This window comes from Poecilia reticulata, chromosome 17 (genome assembly GCF_904066995.2).
Source record: "Poecilia reticulata chromosome 17, P_reticulata-male-v2, whole genome shotgun sequence".
In the NCBI taxonomy this organism is placed as follows: Eukaryota; Metazoa; Chordata; class Actinopteri; order Cyprinodontiformes; family Poeciliidae; genus Poecilia; species Poecilia reticulata.
The window spans coordinates 27,677,787-27,694,011 of record NC_088846.1 but is presented as its reverse complement, the minus strand read 5'-3'; the positions used below and the strand labels follow the sequence as shown (position 1 = coordinate 27,694,011).

General features: G+C 39.5%; 1 long non-coding RNA gene across 1 annotated transcript; it reads right to left on the bottom strand.

Moving 5' to 3' along the window:
- Nucleotides 1–1,721: 1,721 nt before the first annotated feature.
- LOC103479946 (uncharacterized) lies at nucleotides 1,722–14,343 on the bottom strand. The gene is made up of 4 exons (XR_536017.3): nucleotides 8,765–14,343; nucleotides 8,255–8,678; nucleotides 5,220–5,341; nucleotides 1,722–2,628 (listed from the first exon to the last, which is right to left on the bottom strand). It is a non-coding gene; the product is annotated as an uncharacterized LOC103479946 (long non-coding RNA).
- Nucleotides 14,344–16,225: the final 1,882 nt, after the last annotated feature.

Below are 16,225 nucleotides of genomic sequence, written 5' to 3'. Positions count from 1 at the left end.
AGAATTTGGTAAAAAGAGTGCTCCTCCGCAGCTCTGATTGGCTAAGCAATGTAACGTTCCATCACGTTACAATCCTGTAACGTGATGGCAAAGCGGGGCGTCATCACGACTTTACACAAGTGTGTCTTTACCTCCGTGGCAGAGGCTCCGCCGAACCCCTGAGACCGACTCACCGAACCCCTGGGGTTCGATCCAACCCAGGTTAAGAACCACTGGGTTAGAGTCACATTCACACACCAGTATCCATATGTGGCAGAACGGAGCTGGAATCGAACCTACAACCTTCTAATCACAAGACGACGACTCTACCCACAGAGCCACAGTCGCATGCCAGCGAATCGGTTCCTGGTCAGCTTGAGTCGTGGGATACAAATATTGTATTGAACTTAATTATTTCAAGTAAAGTCAAAGTAAAAAGATCCTTTAAGGAAAAGATTTGTAACTTTTAAATTAGAGTATATTTAGAGGACACTGTAAAAAGAGTTTTTCAAAATATTTAGTTTGGAACTACTTAAAAGTTTGAGTTGACTTTCTGTAGAATTAAGTTAAAGAGATTTTAAATGTTTATTAGAAGAAAATAAATGATTTGAGTAAGTGTGACTTAAATATGTTATCTTAAACATACTTAATAAATTTGTTTAAAAAATTAACAAATTGAGTTGGATGATTACAATATATTGAATTGGTTAAACTTAATAAATTAAGTTGGATAAACTTAATTGAATTGCTTGTTACCTATGGAAGCAATTCAATTAAGTTGGTTCAACTATTTTCTTTTTAGAGTGTAAGTTTTGAGTTAAATGAACACAAAAAAGCAAGTTGGCATAGCAAAAGCAAAATAATTAAGTTAAATTAACGTAAATAAGTCCATAAGATGAACTTCAGCCCAAAAATACTTTTTAGAATTGAATTTAAACAAATGTGCATCATTGATCTCTGTCCTTGTCTTTATTCTAATGCAGTTTACATTTTTTCTAAAACATTGATCTCACCTTGCAAATTCTATCTGTAATAAATATGAGAAATGGAAGAATTATTGCAGTGATATTCAACCTAAAATTGAGTCTTTTCTGACCAAAAAAAAAGACCTAAAATGTAGATAATTCATACCACAACGTGACAATAAACATCTAAAACACAGGGGTTGGAATATAGAAAGGCTAAATTTACTCTTCATTTAAGGTCATTCTTCCATTTATGGTGACCCCGCCTCCGGCAGCTTGGGGTCAATCTTCAGTCAGGGTCATACAAAGCAAAGGCTGCCACTGGCCTGTGGGCTTTTGGACGACCCTGACAACCCTGCAGGCAAAGCCAAGATGGTGAAAGCAGGAAAAAAGGAGGAAATGCTCAGAGAATGACAAGGTGATTCAATCCCTCCATTGTTGCAGTCATCTCAAGTAGCCCACAAAGCCGGGCTGACAGCAGTTTATCTTTGTGACATGTCTGTCATTCCACTGTGAATTCCAAACCCGATGTAGCAACGGCGCCGCAAGAGGTGAGCTCCCCCAGCATTATCGACGACAGTACATCCAGAGCCGTATCTCTGCTTCCGCTCCATAATAACTGTCTTTCACAGACACCCTGAGCTGCAGCCGAGCTTGAGCGGCTAATTCTACAGTTTTCCGTGTGTTAAAACAGCTGTCAGCGCCACATTTAGAAAGAATTACATGGATGTGAGGTAATTGACAAGTGCAGCACATTGTGATTTGTGCCTGTGTGTTCAGGTGTGAGCATGTCACAATGCTTCCAGAACAAAACAGCATCTCAGCACATTGTTTTTATTGTAAGTTCCTGGAGAACTTGTCAAGATCAGATTCAATTACTTGTTGAAAACATTTCAAAGCCTGAAAATCCTAATGGATGAATTCAAATTGGCTGTCTATCTGAACCTGTGATGCAGGTCTGCTTCACTTATCAGGGGTTTGCAATGCAGTTGTTCTTCAAAGGTCAATGTAGCTTCACTTTTTTTTATATTTTTATGTGGATTCTTATGTTAAAATATGGAAAAATTGATGAAGGTATAAACTTAGAAACAATTTATGTTACTATTTGATGAGTTTCATTACAACAGTGCAGAATAACTGGTTGGTGGATTGTTAAAAAATTAAAAACAGGACAACAATACCACAGCAAAAGATTAATTCAACAGAATTTATCTGTTAAATCACCTATAAAGACATCAAGATATTCCAAAGATGCCATGTTATTGAAATGAATCAGCCAATTTGAGATTATAGAAGAAATGGACTCCTGGATAAATGTCCTTTATCCCATGGAGGTAAGACCTCCCATTAAACTCTCAGTAAATGTCCATCTTATTTTGTGGAAGGAGAACAACAGCAGTGTTTTCTCACCAAAGTGAATCCCTTCAGAAAAATAAAAATGACCACGTTTGCCCTCTAACATTTTGTTGAACTCGACTCTGGGTGCATGCCAGGTGTTTTGTTTATTGTATGGGCAGACTGACATTTAAAGATGCATTATAAGTTTGCAGGAACATCAGTGGAAACTGTGCAGGTGTCAGATGTGAGCGCTGACCCCCGTCTGACAGCTGGTTCGGCTGCTTGGGAGACGTTGTCCCCCATCAGGTGAAACCTGGCTCTGAATCTTGTCGGCACAGCTGTGATCCTTAAAAGAAGGACAAACCAGAATGGTAAGAACACAGTTAGCATCTTCAATGACTTTGGTTTTTGTGCTATACTGATTTTGTTTTCTTGACACTGCAATGCATTCATTTTCTTCTCTTTTATATTACTTTCTCTCAACGAATATACTTGAACGTGGAAAATTTCAGAAAAATGAGTGCAAAAACTTTATTTGTTAGTCACATTTAGGTTTTTCCTTATTATTGCAGATACATTTAAATTGGAAATGCTGCAGTTACATTTGTCTTTCTTGGATTATGTTAAGCATAACAACTGTTCCTCCTGGTAACTGGTGTGGAATTATGCAATTTTTCCAAGGTAGCTGCCAGATTTTTAAAATTGTGTTTGTTTTTCCTCAGTTTTGTGCCTCTGTCACTGGAAGGTGTTAAGAAAAGTGGCTGGAGCAGAATCCTATCCGAAGAAGGCAAATCCTTTTTCTGGGTTTATTTTTAGGAAATCCAGCCATGGCAAGTAAACACATTTTTTTTTCCTTTATGTAATTTAGTTAACATCAAATTGAACAACTTTGTCTCACTTAACTTCTCTGCTTGTTTTACCCGACGCTTGAGCTGTAACAGAAAAATAATATCAATATACCTGACAAAATTATTGACAAGCTTGGTGAGGGAGTATTATATATACACACTAGTTACACATTTTAAAGTGTCATAATTTACAGTTTTAAAATTTTAAGATTTGTTGATCCATGGGTGTGTTCACACTGCAGCCTGAAGTGACTCAATTCCGATTTTTTGGCAATTTTGATGTTCTTGCCGGGGCCGTTTACACTGCCAGTAAATGCGACCTGAATGTGTTCTGCAGTGTGACGACCTGAAGTGTCCCGCATGCGCACTAGAGGGCGCAATAGCGTCAGCGTTCTCAGTGTTCTGTCAACCGCCATAAAAAGAAGAAGAAGAGCTCAGTGTTTGCGGAAGTAAACATGGAGGCTAACGGTGTAGCTTAGCTTACATATTTGAAGTTGTTGTCCAACCGGAGCAGCATATTAACAGCTTAATTCTCATTATAGTCCATCATGGTTGATGTTTTTCTTCCCGCTTGCTCGTATCAGGACGCAGAATAGTGAGATTTGTTGAGAATCAGTGACGTTCAGTTCTGATGAATACAACCTGGACGTTATGGTCGCATTTGAATCGGATACGTATCGGATATGAGAATCCGACCTGTGCTGTTCACACTGCCATGAAAAGATCGGATACATGACGCATTATGTCAGAAAAAAAAAAAAAAATCGGAATTGGGTCACTTCAGGCACCCTGAGGGTAACGTGGTTTTTCGCCCGTATAGAAATAAATGTTTTTTTGCGAAACTGCAATCAAACATTTTTGTCGCATCACACGAGTCACATGATCAACAACCGAATGTCACTACTGGCTTGTGCCAGAAGAAACCAAGAAGAAATAGACAACAGGAAGTTTTAAATCCAACGGAAAATCTTTGGGATCTGCTCAAAACAAGAGAACTTAGGACTGTGCAGAGGATGGTTAAAGATTCCCCTTTCTTTACACTCAAAGTGCCTCCCTATTGGCAAGAGGGGTCATAAAATCTCTTAACAGCAGGAGAGCCCATAATGGTGCCAATGGAGATTCATTAAAAACAATATGTTGTTCATGCATGCTACATGTGCAGGCTTTGATTATCACCAGTCAAAATGAGTACTGGGCAAAAATGAGGGTTGTTAAACCAGAAATGCCTCTTTTTATTTCTGGATTTTATGACAGCAAAATATGCGTTATATTTTTCTGAAGTTATGGAGCTGTGGACATTTGAGAATGAGTGGCCTCTTTATTTGTTCCGTGGAGGAAACAGTAGATTTACCTCCGAATGGAACAGAAGGTATAGATTTAATGTTAAAACCACGGGAGTTTTGTTTGGTGATTTAGTTGCTGCAGTTCAGCTAATGTCTGACATCCATGGATAGCAGGTCTTGTGACTAACAGTCGGGTCACTGGGTCAAGTGCTGGCAAATTCAGGACATCTGGAGGCAAGAAATCCCCGGACTTATCTTTTGCCTCAAGTCTGTTATGCAAGATCAGAATTACAGTTAGCACCAGATTTTTTCCCCCTGCCTGTCAGTCATGGTTGGAGCTGTTGGTTGGTCGAATGTGTGAGCAGGAGAACAGCTGGTTCATGTTGTGCTCTGGCGTCAGGCCTACTCTCCCAGGATTGTGTGCGTGGGTGTAAATCTTGAAGGAGATGCACTTTCCAAGTCTTGTATGACCCAGTCATGGTGGTGGGCCGGGCCTGCAGCTTTCCTTCCAGCAGCAGAGAACAGAAACAGATGGAATAAAGAGCCAGAATCCAGTCTGCTGGGATTCAATGGGCTTTTTCTTCTCTCTTGTCAAATAGGTTTTGTTTTCCAAGTCTGGCTGTCTCCTCAATAAGAGACGATTGGATTTACTCTCTTTTTTATCTGTTCCCTCATCAGAAATCCCCTCTCTTTCTTTCCCTCCCTTTTTCCCCTTTATGTCTTAGTTTGTATTTTCTTCTCATCTCATCTGTTTTCCTGCTTTTTACTCAAGTTTCCTTCTCCACCCCTTCTTCCCTTTTAATCACCTCTCCCTCCGCTCTCGTTTTAGCGCGATCGCATCCTGCCATTCCTTAAATTTCCTCGCTCTCTCCTCCTCTCCTGATCTTCTTGCTCCCATTCTTCACCAACTCCATCCTGGTGTAGCAGCCTGTGGAATGACAGGATAACATATGAAGCCAATCATCTCTGGGAGTGGCTCTGAAATATTTTCTGTTTTCATGCCCCAGGACTGCTCCTTTTTTTTGTTTGTTTGTTTCTGTTTGTGTGATTTCGGTTTTGTTATGAGCATCATTTGATGCATGATTGCTCCATTTATTATCATTCCTGTAATACAGTAAGTGCAGGTAATAAAGAAAGGCAGAGAGATGAAACCCTCCAGTGAGCAAAAATTGGATTCAAATAAATAATTCGTCTTTCAAAATCACTGAGAAGTGAGTCTTAAAATTGAGTTTTAGAGAATTATTTAATTACAGCTGATGAATGTCACAATTTTCCTGAATTATGTTGAATTACTTTGAAAAAAATTCAAATATAGATATAATGAAAATCAGCTTTACTTTGCGTTAGTATCCTTCCTTATTGACACCGGGGTAAAATGATGAACTGCACACTAAGCTTAAGGTGTCATCATGCAGATCTGATCCTCCAGGCTCGTATTTTCAACAACATCCACATTCTCCTGGGTATTCCAAAACACCACGGAGTGAAAAGACTATTCTTATTTATTTATATATTTGTCAACTAAAATCATCTGCATCTAAGCAAACCATAACAGCTGTCACTGCAGTGGAAAACATTAGTGCATCTGTTTATGTGGAGATGGAGACATCAGCATCTCTGTGTGACTAAAAAAAGAAACGTGTCAGGGTGTTATTGAGAACCAGGCATTTAAGTTATTTCTGGTTTGTTTTGTTTCAATAAAGTTATTTTGAAAAAGCTTTAAGTTATTAGGGGCTTACTCTGGTTTCAGAACCCTGTTTAAGATTTATTGGAGCATTAAGTCACCACAGGAATTTCCATACATACATAATTAACATGAGTGTCAAAGATTTCATGCTTATAGTGATTTATTAATTTTCTGCCAAAAACAAAAATAAGATGCACAAGTTTTAATTCATTGTCAATTTTCCTAATCTGCAGTGTTAAAAAATACATAGAAACTGAAATAAATGAATAAATAACTGCTAATATTTTGTTACAAGTTACAGTGAAATTGCATACATTATTGCATAAATCAGTAATTCTGCCTGACTATTTGAAAATGTGTACATCTCATTGGTTTCTTAGTACTTCTGCTTTCCAGCATAGTCTTTGTATACATTATATACTGCTCAAAAAATAAAGGCAACACTTAAACAACACAATATAACTCCAAGTAAATCAAACTTCTGTGAAATCAAACTGTCCACTTAGGAAGCAACACTGATTGACCCGACGAGGGTCCCTGTTGTCTCATCCCATGAGCTGCTGGTATTTCATAAAGTTTATTAAAGGCAATGAGTAAGAAAAAAAATGACAGGTTGTTAAAAACATTTAACCTGTTTTAATTTAGCCGAGACTCTTTTCTAAAGGGATCTTTTAATAAAACAAGAGCAGCTTTACACTTAAAATTAGACTCGACAGTCTCTTACAGTTTTAGTGTGCTTATCATCAACACCAAGAGTTCTGGTCATTAAGATCATGCTAAACAAACATCTGTAATTAGTTAATTAATTAGGGATTAAACTAATTGGTGGTACTCTTGGTTGCAGATAAAGAAACACATTTATTCTGCATATTCTGCTGGTTGTGTGATTACCATCTTGGCCAGGGGTGTGTGTGTGTGTGCGTGTGTGTGTGCTCGCTGCCGTAGCTCTTTAATGAGAGACCCCTTTTTGCTGCACATTCAGCTTTCAAGATGCCCCCCTCTCTCCCCCCTTTCCCCCCCTCTCTCACCCCCAGCAGCCCGGCTCACCCTCCCCTCCTGCCTGTCTATCCTGTCAGGTCTCTGGAAAGCACGTCTCAACACGAGTCCCTGTTGCCCGGTGATGCAGGCGCTTCATATTGGCAATGTAGTGTCTTTTCAAATTCATATCTCCCTCGGGTCCCGTGGGTGGCAGCTTTGGATGCAGCCTAATCAGAATTCTCCTCCTTGTGAGCTCACGTTGTGGAAAAGTGGCTGTGTGTGCATGTGCGTGTGTGTGTGCTTGTAAAGGATAAGTATAAGAGGATAGAGCTATCTTAAAGGTCTCACATGTGGGAGCCAAGACTCGTTTCAGAGATAATTCTTGCTGTGTCGTGCAAGATTCGGTCCTGACAGAATTGGTTGGGATCACATATTTAAGAGTGGGTGATAAGCAGGGGTGTGGTGCAGGCTCCGTTTGGAGGCCAGCTCAACCCGAACCATATGGAACTCATTTTGTTGTCTATAGGTTACAGTAAAAACAACTCCCTGCTTCAAAATCCCTTAAATCACTTTAGTTCCTCTGAGAATGTAAGTATGATTCTTTTTCACAAGAGCAAAGGTGTGGTTCGTTACAAGAGAAAACATAACAGATTACCCAAAAAGGAAATCTGTTATACCGCCGACGTTTATACCGTGGACATGTGCCGTTCCCAAACACTCAGAAAGCCAACAGATAAAATGTTAAACACTAAATATCACCAAGTAACTTTGGTCTGGATTCTAGTGTAAATAACTTAGTGCACTTAGAATTAGAAAACTGACTTATTAGTAACTTTTCCTTAACAGTCGTCAACACTGATGAAAAAATACTTCTTCCATTGACAGATTATTTCGCTCATGGGAAAAACGAATTGTTCTAAATGAAATAATCTACTAATGGAACAATTCATTTTTCATCAATAGTAAAGAATTACTTACTTAAAACAAGCTGCTCTACTTGACTGAAAGTTACTTAGTTTAGTCTCATTTCAGGTTTACAGTAGTTATGGTGAAATTACTGTTATATATTTAGTGCATCCATAATTATTTGCACTGTGGGTGAAGATGTGCAGAAAAGGATTCAGTTGATTGAATTTAAATCCAAGCTTTAATTCAATCAGCTGAATGGTTCGTTACCTTTTCTCTGCAGAACTCAAACTGAATTTGATCCAGGTGTGTTGGAGAAGGGATGCAGCAGAGCAGCCATCAATATCTGCAGGAACAGTCAAAGATCCCTCACTACACACTTTAAATGCTGTTGGAAAAGACTAGGTGCTATTTAATTGGCAAAAGGACGTTGTAGAAAGTATCAACAGCAGAAATGCCTCTAATTGTAGAACAAGGGATGGAATTTTGCTGAACAACAAATTCGTAGCTTGTTTGTTTGTTTCTCAACAAAAGGAATGTAGGTTGATTTCAGCTGTGCTTCCCCGTGAGCTGTCAGTCAGAGAGGTCGTCTCCCAGCTTTTTCTCTGGTCTGTTTCTGTCCCAGCTCCACATCTCTGTCCGACCAGCGTGCAGCTCATGGCAGGAGCATGTTGCTGCTGGGTGCATGCAGATCCTGGTGTGCAGACACAACTCAGCATATAGGACTTTGTTTTTGATGCTTAAGTGAAAAGTGAATAAAGAAGAAACAGGTTTTCTTACCCATTGACATTTGTACACACACATGTGCACAACTCTTTGCAGCAGCTGCTCTGCATGCTGCCTCTCACTCTTTGATAAATTGCAGTGTAAAGTTTTAGTAGCTTGTAACCAGAGCAAACACATGTTAAAGATTTTAGAAAGTACATAAAGCATAAATAATTTACCACTTTAATTATGTGACACTTTTTATTCCTGCAGTTAAATCACCATAAAACAAGCAGCTCTAATCTTAGCTGTGAGTTTTTGAACATGCAGCAGAAGGAAAGTGTTGAAATTGGGGAGCCATCTAATCACGTCTTGTTTCCTGTCCGGAGCTCCTCTGGGGCTAATCGATGGCTGAGCGGCTTTAAAAGGAGACGCAGAAATGAGTCCAACATGACGGGGCATTCTCAGGCCTCATTTCCTCACTGATTAGATCAGCATCTCCTCCCATACAATGATGTTTTCATTATGCCACTGCCCTCTCATCCTCTTCCTCACTTTTCTCCTCTCCTTTTGTCGAGCTGGTGAAGCAGACACAAACCGACAGCTCTGTACAACAATGATCCGGAGAGTGTCACTGCTTTAACCTGAGAGATTTAATCATCTGATTGGTTCAGGACAAGCTCATCTGATCTGAAACACTGGGATGAAACGGAGCAATCAGGCAAACGGTAAACTAACAGTCTGACTTGTTTTATATGAGTCAGACATTGTTTGGTGTGGGAATTGTTAATGAGGGATGAACACTCAGCTTTCTTTCTATAGAAGTCAGGTGTTTTATAAATGACAATAAAATCTATACAGGGAACTATTTTTTAAGGAGGTGGATGTAGAAAGTGCTCATAAAATACCAGATTTAAACAAATTAGACCAAGATAAGGAATTTCTAAACTTTTGCCACATTTAATGTGACGCGTATCCCTGTAAAATTCAAAATAAAAACAACACAGAATAAGTGAGCAGACCCTCAAATGTAAAGCTTTCCTAAAGCTCCTAACGACAGTAGAGAGGATATTCTGAAATACTTTTTGCCCATTTCTTTTCTCTTGATTGTTTTTTTTTTTCAGATACTTCTGTCTTGTAACTCTTAAGACTTTTACTGTACTTGTAAATGTCCAGAGAGACACAGTCTTGTTGTTTGTCATAATACTGTTGCTTTTTCCTACTGTGAATCCTTTATTCTTTGGATAGCTCTGTTTTCAAAATGCATATGTCTTTAATTGTTGCTTAAGGCTCTTGAAAAGAATCTGAAATGTGTTAAACCGTTGGCAGCTACGTGACTGAAAGCTAGAAAAGATTGAATCTTTGATTGGTATGTCTCTATATATAAGGGGAACATTTGTGGCTGAAATATTTTTGGACAAAGAAGCTTACAATCTGTTTGGGACTCCTTTGCAGTTTGGGGATTATGGCACTAAATGTTTTTGTTACCACTGGGATCCATTTGCTTTCATTCCGCTCCAGTTTTTCTTGATCTTTGCTCCACTCGGTGTAAGTATCTTTAGGGACTGTCACAGCTTCTTGACTACAACTCAGATCTTTTCAACTTGTTTTTTTTTTTATTTTCTATCAATTTTCCCCTACTTCTCTCTTTTAGCCACTTTAACAGCTTTCATGGGATACTGTACAAGAATTTGTGCCAAGCTGCCTGTCTCCACGTCCCCAGATACGGATTAGTTCCTGTTACACACTATATTTACCTGACTGCGCAACAGGAATACTTGACATCCTCAGATATCCGTCTTCAGTGGCTGTCCCGCTTGTTATAATGGAGATCGTTCCCGACTGCATTGATCTGAAACTATATTTAGAAGCCTGGGATGTTCAAAACATTCATCAGTGCCTTTGAACCCCATTGCTCTGGAGACAACAATGCCAAGCTTGTCTGTTGTCTTTTTTATAAAGTCATCTCTAGGTAATAGAGCTGTTTTCTAATAAATGACTACTGCTAGAGGGAAACTTGTAAAAGTCTGAAGATATTTTCGGATTCACTCAAAGAAAATTAGTAATATTAAAGACTTTCAACGTGAGAGCATCCAGATTTTAACTGTCTGACTGTTGAGTAAAGATCTCAACAGGCAAATTTGGAGAACTTGAAGGTTTCCCTGTTCTTTGTTATTCTATCCACTTTATGCATCAGTACAACTAGCAGCATCATACCCTCACAGCAGGATGCTACCAGTTAGTATCATTGGGTCCTGCAGGATATCCTCAGAAGGTATGCACAAAAACTTCACCTGAACTCAGGAGCAAAACCACATCCCCAACACGCATCGTGTGTGAGGCGCACAAACCTAACCAACACAAATGTGCCACTTCAACGCTTTGTGCATGGCCTACAAAAACAGTGGATCTGATCCACACAAAGTTCAAGGCTCTCAATGCTAAACACTCACATGCTAATATGCCTGCATAGCATACTTTGTTACAAATTATACTAAATAATAAAAGCAGGAAAGCAAACCGGAGGATGGAGATTCCCAGGTTCAGGTGGGGCGACTGAGACATTCCAGAGGATGATGAGGTCAAGCAACTTTTGCTTAATTTATCCTGTTTTTGGAAAACACTTAGACTCCATTTAACTCTTTAACTTTCCCAAAGTCTTAGCGCAATGCTCTAGAAGAGTGAGGCAGATTTCACAGTATGTTAATGGAGAAGCAATGAGAATGTCAGCTAGACGTTCAGTTCCCAAAACCACAACACAAAAGTAACACTTGTTAAAGCGCACACAGGGTCAGTGTGAACGTTGGGGGCCGTGCTTCATGCTCATCTTAGTACTGAGAGAGGGTTAAAGTCTGTTAATTTATTTTTAGCTAGCTTCATTGCATAGTCACATTTATCTTACAGAAAGAGCGCCAAGCCGCTAAATAAACAAAAGTAAAGCGACCAATAACACTTAGGTTTAGGATGTGCCTCAGCCCCCACAGACCTACACAGATGTAAGCCACTTACAGGAAGTTTTGACACAACAGACCATTTTTATATTTCTAAACAATTTTATTAATAGTAGAGGGAGAAAATACTAAAATATGTATACTCAAAAGAAAATGTCAAGCTACACATCATGCGGACAGCTGTACAGCTGCAGGCGCTACTGGTTAGTACAGAAAACCTCCCTTTGACGCCTACAAAACATCCTTCTGGTCACTGAGGCCAAATAACTCCGTCTTCTTCTGGTCTGACCTTCACCTCAACAGACCAGGCAGCTTTTCCAGCTGGGCAGCTGCAAACCTCAGTCAAGCCTGACTGTGTCAATTTCAGAGCAGAAGATTATTTGTGCATCAGTGTCTGCTCAGTCCATTATTCAATCAAACTTTAACGGTGAAGCTGATGTTCCCACAAATCCTAATAAACTGCCCTGAGAAATGAGGCAGTTTAAACTGATCTGACAGTTTAGATCAGGTGGTTGAAATCTGGACATAACTGCACAGCATAAAGCTTGAGGGAAGTCATTTCCAAAGGCATTGACCTCAAGAATGTTGGAAATTCATAATCTTTTCATAAAATCTGTGGCAGAAACAAAAATTCTATATGCAAATATAGACATTTAAGCCTGTATGTGTAATTTTGATCCTGTGTGGATTAGAGAAAATCCATATTGAATTCAGGATGTATTCACTGTATTCAATATAAAGGCCCAAAATTAAAATGACACTTATGCCCATGATGGATGCAACATAAATAGTGATCCAAACAAGCAGCATTAAGATTTTTATTTCCTTATTTTTTAGTCTCGATGTCCTAAAATGAACAAATAATTTATCTTACATGAAGTACTTTATATTGTATTACTGAAGAGTTATGTGAAACGGTTTTTAATATTTAATAAGCTTAATCACCCTTCAAAGTGTTAAGCAAACACTAAGCCTTTCTGCTGAAAAGGAAACAAAAATGGATAAATAGAAATCTAACCCCCTCAACAGTGAATTTACATTCAGAATGTGATCTTCATTCCACATTCACAGCCATGGAGGGGAAGATTCCCACCAGATTCTCTCCCTCAGACAGATTTTCATCTTACATAGAGGATTAAGATTGTGGCTCTTGTCTGTGCATGTTAAATAACCATAAATAACCTAATCTCATTCGAAGCACAAGGGAGTCATTTCAATAAAGACAACAGCTTACAGCCATGAAGCAGCGTAGGCTTCTGTTAGAGCAAAACTAATACTCTTATTTATTGATTTCGTCTTGTGATGAGCGCTGCCTTTAAGAAGTAATATAAAAATGTATGTTTCTAGAGCAGTAAATTAAATTCACAAAAAGTATAAACACTTTTTTTCCTGTTTTCACTTTTCTGCTTTACTATAACAATATAGAAATATGGAAAAATTCAGGATGACATTTTAAGTTACCCCAAAATCTTTGTGAGAGAGAATAGCTGAGTTTTGCTTGTCCAGTGCATTTGACTCACTGACAGCCCATTTAGCTCCTAAACCAAAGACCAATGGAAAATATGAAGCAGTATCATAAATATTGTGTTGATGCTGCTGCATCATTCATCTATCCATTGATCCATCGATCCATTGACCCAGATCGAAGATCCGGTGGCAGGGAAAAGAGGCCCAGCAGGGGAACTCAGACATCCATCTCCCAAAGACACTCACCAGTTTGTTTTAATGATCCCAAGGCATTACCAGGATATGTAGTCTCTCCAGCACATTTTGGGTCTTCTCCAGGTCTCCTTTTGAGGGATGTGGTCAGAAAACCTCCAAAAGGATCAGATGCCGGGACTCATTGAATGCCTTTAGATGCGAGGAAGTTGTAGCTCTAGTCTGAGCTCCCTTCCAACTGGCAGAACCTCATTTCAACTGCTTGCATCCAAGACTTCCTTCTATCAATCAGGATAGATATCTCAAAATTACAGATGTGGGTTGCAACCTATACCAGCTTTCTTTTTGGCGCTTTCTTCACCACCACAGACCGGAGCAGTGCCATCATTAATGCAGACAAAGCCTCGATCTGCCTGTCCATCTCTTGTTCCAACTCTTGGTCTTGAACAAAACACCACAATACTTAAACTTTTCTGCCTGATGCAGAGACTGACCCTCAACTCAGAGGGATTTAAAGAAGTTTACACTCAGCCCTGCTGCTTCACACTCAGCTGAAAACCGTTCCAGTACACACTGAAGGTTGTGGCCAAAAGAGGACAACAGAATTACATTGTCTGTGAAAAGCAAAGATGAGATTGTGAGTACTAAACTAGACACTGTCCTCTCCCAGATCACCTTTTAAAATCATGTCCATGAACACCACCAGCAGCACCATGACTGTGGGCAGCCATGGCAGAGTCCACCGTTCACTGGGAACAAGCTCAACTTTGTGCCAAGAACACGGACACAGCAATTTGTTTAGGGCTACAAGGATTGAACAGCCCTTAAAATCCACACAGATGCACCACATTTTCACAGAACCTCCCACAGAATACCATTTGGGACACAGTCCCAAGCCATCTGAAGATCCATGAAACACTTGTAGACTGGAGAATCATACTCCCATGACCCGATCAGCAGTTCTGGAAGGGTAAAGATCTCCTCCATGTTCCACAGCCAGGATAAAAGCCACATTGCTCAACCTAAATCCGTGACTTTGATAATCAGTTGATGCCTCCTCTACAACAACAGAGAGTAATCTTCTCTGTGGGGGTTGAGAAGTGTGATTCTTTGATAGCAGGAACAAACTCTCTGCTCCCCTTCTTACTGCCCTGTTTGCAGCCATGAACGCCTCCACAGCTGTTACCAAATCCTCATCTTTCCTCCCCTCTTTCTAAAGTCCAACGCTAACATTTAGAGCATTTCTCTGTTGGATGTTTGTGACTTCACTGCGCTTGTGGCATAAGAAGTTTATGAGTTTATGAAAAGTAACCTCTTTCCCAAAAAGTTCCAGACTGTGGTCATTTTCTAGATTGCAAAAGTAATAGTTGTCTGTTTTGCTTTAAGATCTTTCCCAAGTTAAGGTCTTGGGTTTATTTCACATCTTTTTGAGATAGAAATTGTAACTGTATTGTAACGTTAATTCAGAGTCAAGTGAAAACTGCAGAGTACAATCATTAAAAAGTAATCCAAATTCTGAAATTTTCCCCTCAAAAATGAGAACAGTCAGATATTGTTTTGCTCCACCATGAAAACTCCTGCTGTTCATGCAGGTGAGGCGAGTGGAAATTTTCTGAATTTCAGCTCTTGTGAAATGAAGGCAGTTTGATGTCCTCAGGGATCGGAGAGGATCTGAGTTACACAGTTTAAATGTGTCTGCTACACAGCGTGTTCTATAATGTTACTGCTGCCAATAATAAAGGCCTGCTATGCTGAGCCAGCGCTTATACTTCTCTATTTTTCCTTGCATTAAGGAAGAAAGTACAAACTCAAAACACTCAGACACCAGGAAACATCACCCGGGAAAAAACTGGGTTGAAGATCACTGGTTGGTGGAACTTTTGTAACAAGTGAACAAATGCTGCAGCCAACTTTTTTGCTTGCACAACTAGCGCAAGTGCAGACTTACCCCTGTGCAGGTAAAGAAAAGAAATGGTAATGGTGCCAAAAAGTTCTCAATGTCTCATTAGCCAAAGTGAGAAACTTGCCAAGGATAATTGCATATAGCTCCTGGGTACATTGACAAATCAATGTGGTGTTCTGTAAAGGCTGTCTGTCCCTAGATGTCTTAAAAAAGTATACCTGACATTTCTTTCAAAAGATTCTGATATCAGAATTTGAAGCATTTTTTAAATGTGCAATGGTATTATGTATAAAGGCCCCCATAACTCTGCTGTCAAAGAACTTCTCTGATTGTGCAGAAGCAGAAAATGTGAATTAAGTCGCTATGGTGATACTTTTGACACAGAAGAAGAAACAGCAAAAATCAAGATCTGCTGTCTTTACAAAATGAAGACAGCAGGCAGAGTTCATCGTTTACGTTTGATACTTAGCCAACAGCGTTTTGTAACTAACTGCAGAAACTCTTGTTGCTGTTTTATTATGTCAAATACAAACCTTCAAATTATAGAATATCCAATAGATAAAGGTCATTATGTAGAGGTTAATGGACAACTCAAATCATGTCTGACATGGTAGCATGAATTGGTATGTAAATTGTTTAGAATACATATAATAATGATACAATCTGATGCATTTTTTACATGAGTCAATTAAGTGAAAGTTAATCATTCAACAGTCTTAAAATCTGTTGACATCTTCCATCCATCCATTTTCTAACTCCCTTAGTGGTCAGGAGGTTCTGCTGCCTCTCCAGCTAACATTCCGGGCGAGAGGCGGGGTCACCCTGGACAGGTCGCCAGTCTGTCGCAGGGCAACACAGAGACACACAGGACAAACAACCATGCACACACACACTCACACCTAGGGGCCATTTGGAGAGGCCAATTAACCTGACAGTCATGTTTTTGGACTGTGGGAGGAAACCGGAGTACCTGGAGAAAACCCACCATGCACAGGGAGAACATGCAAACTCCATGCAGAAAGA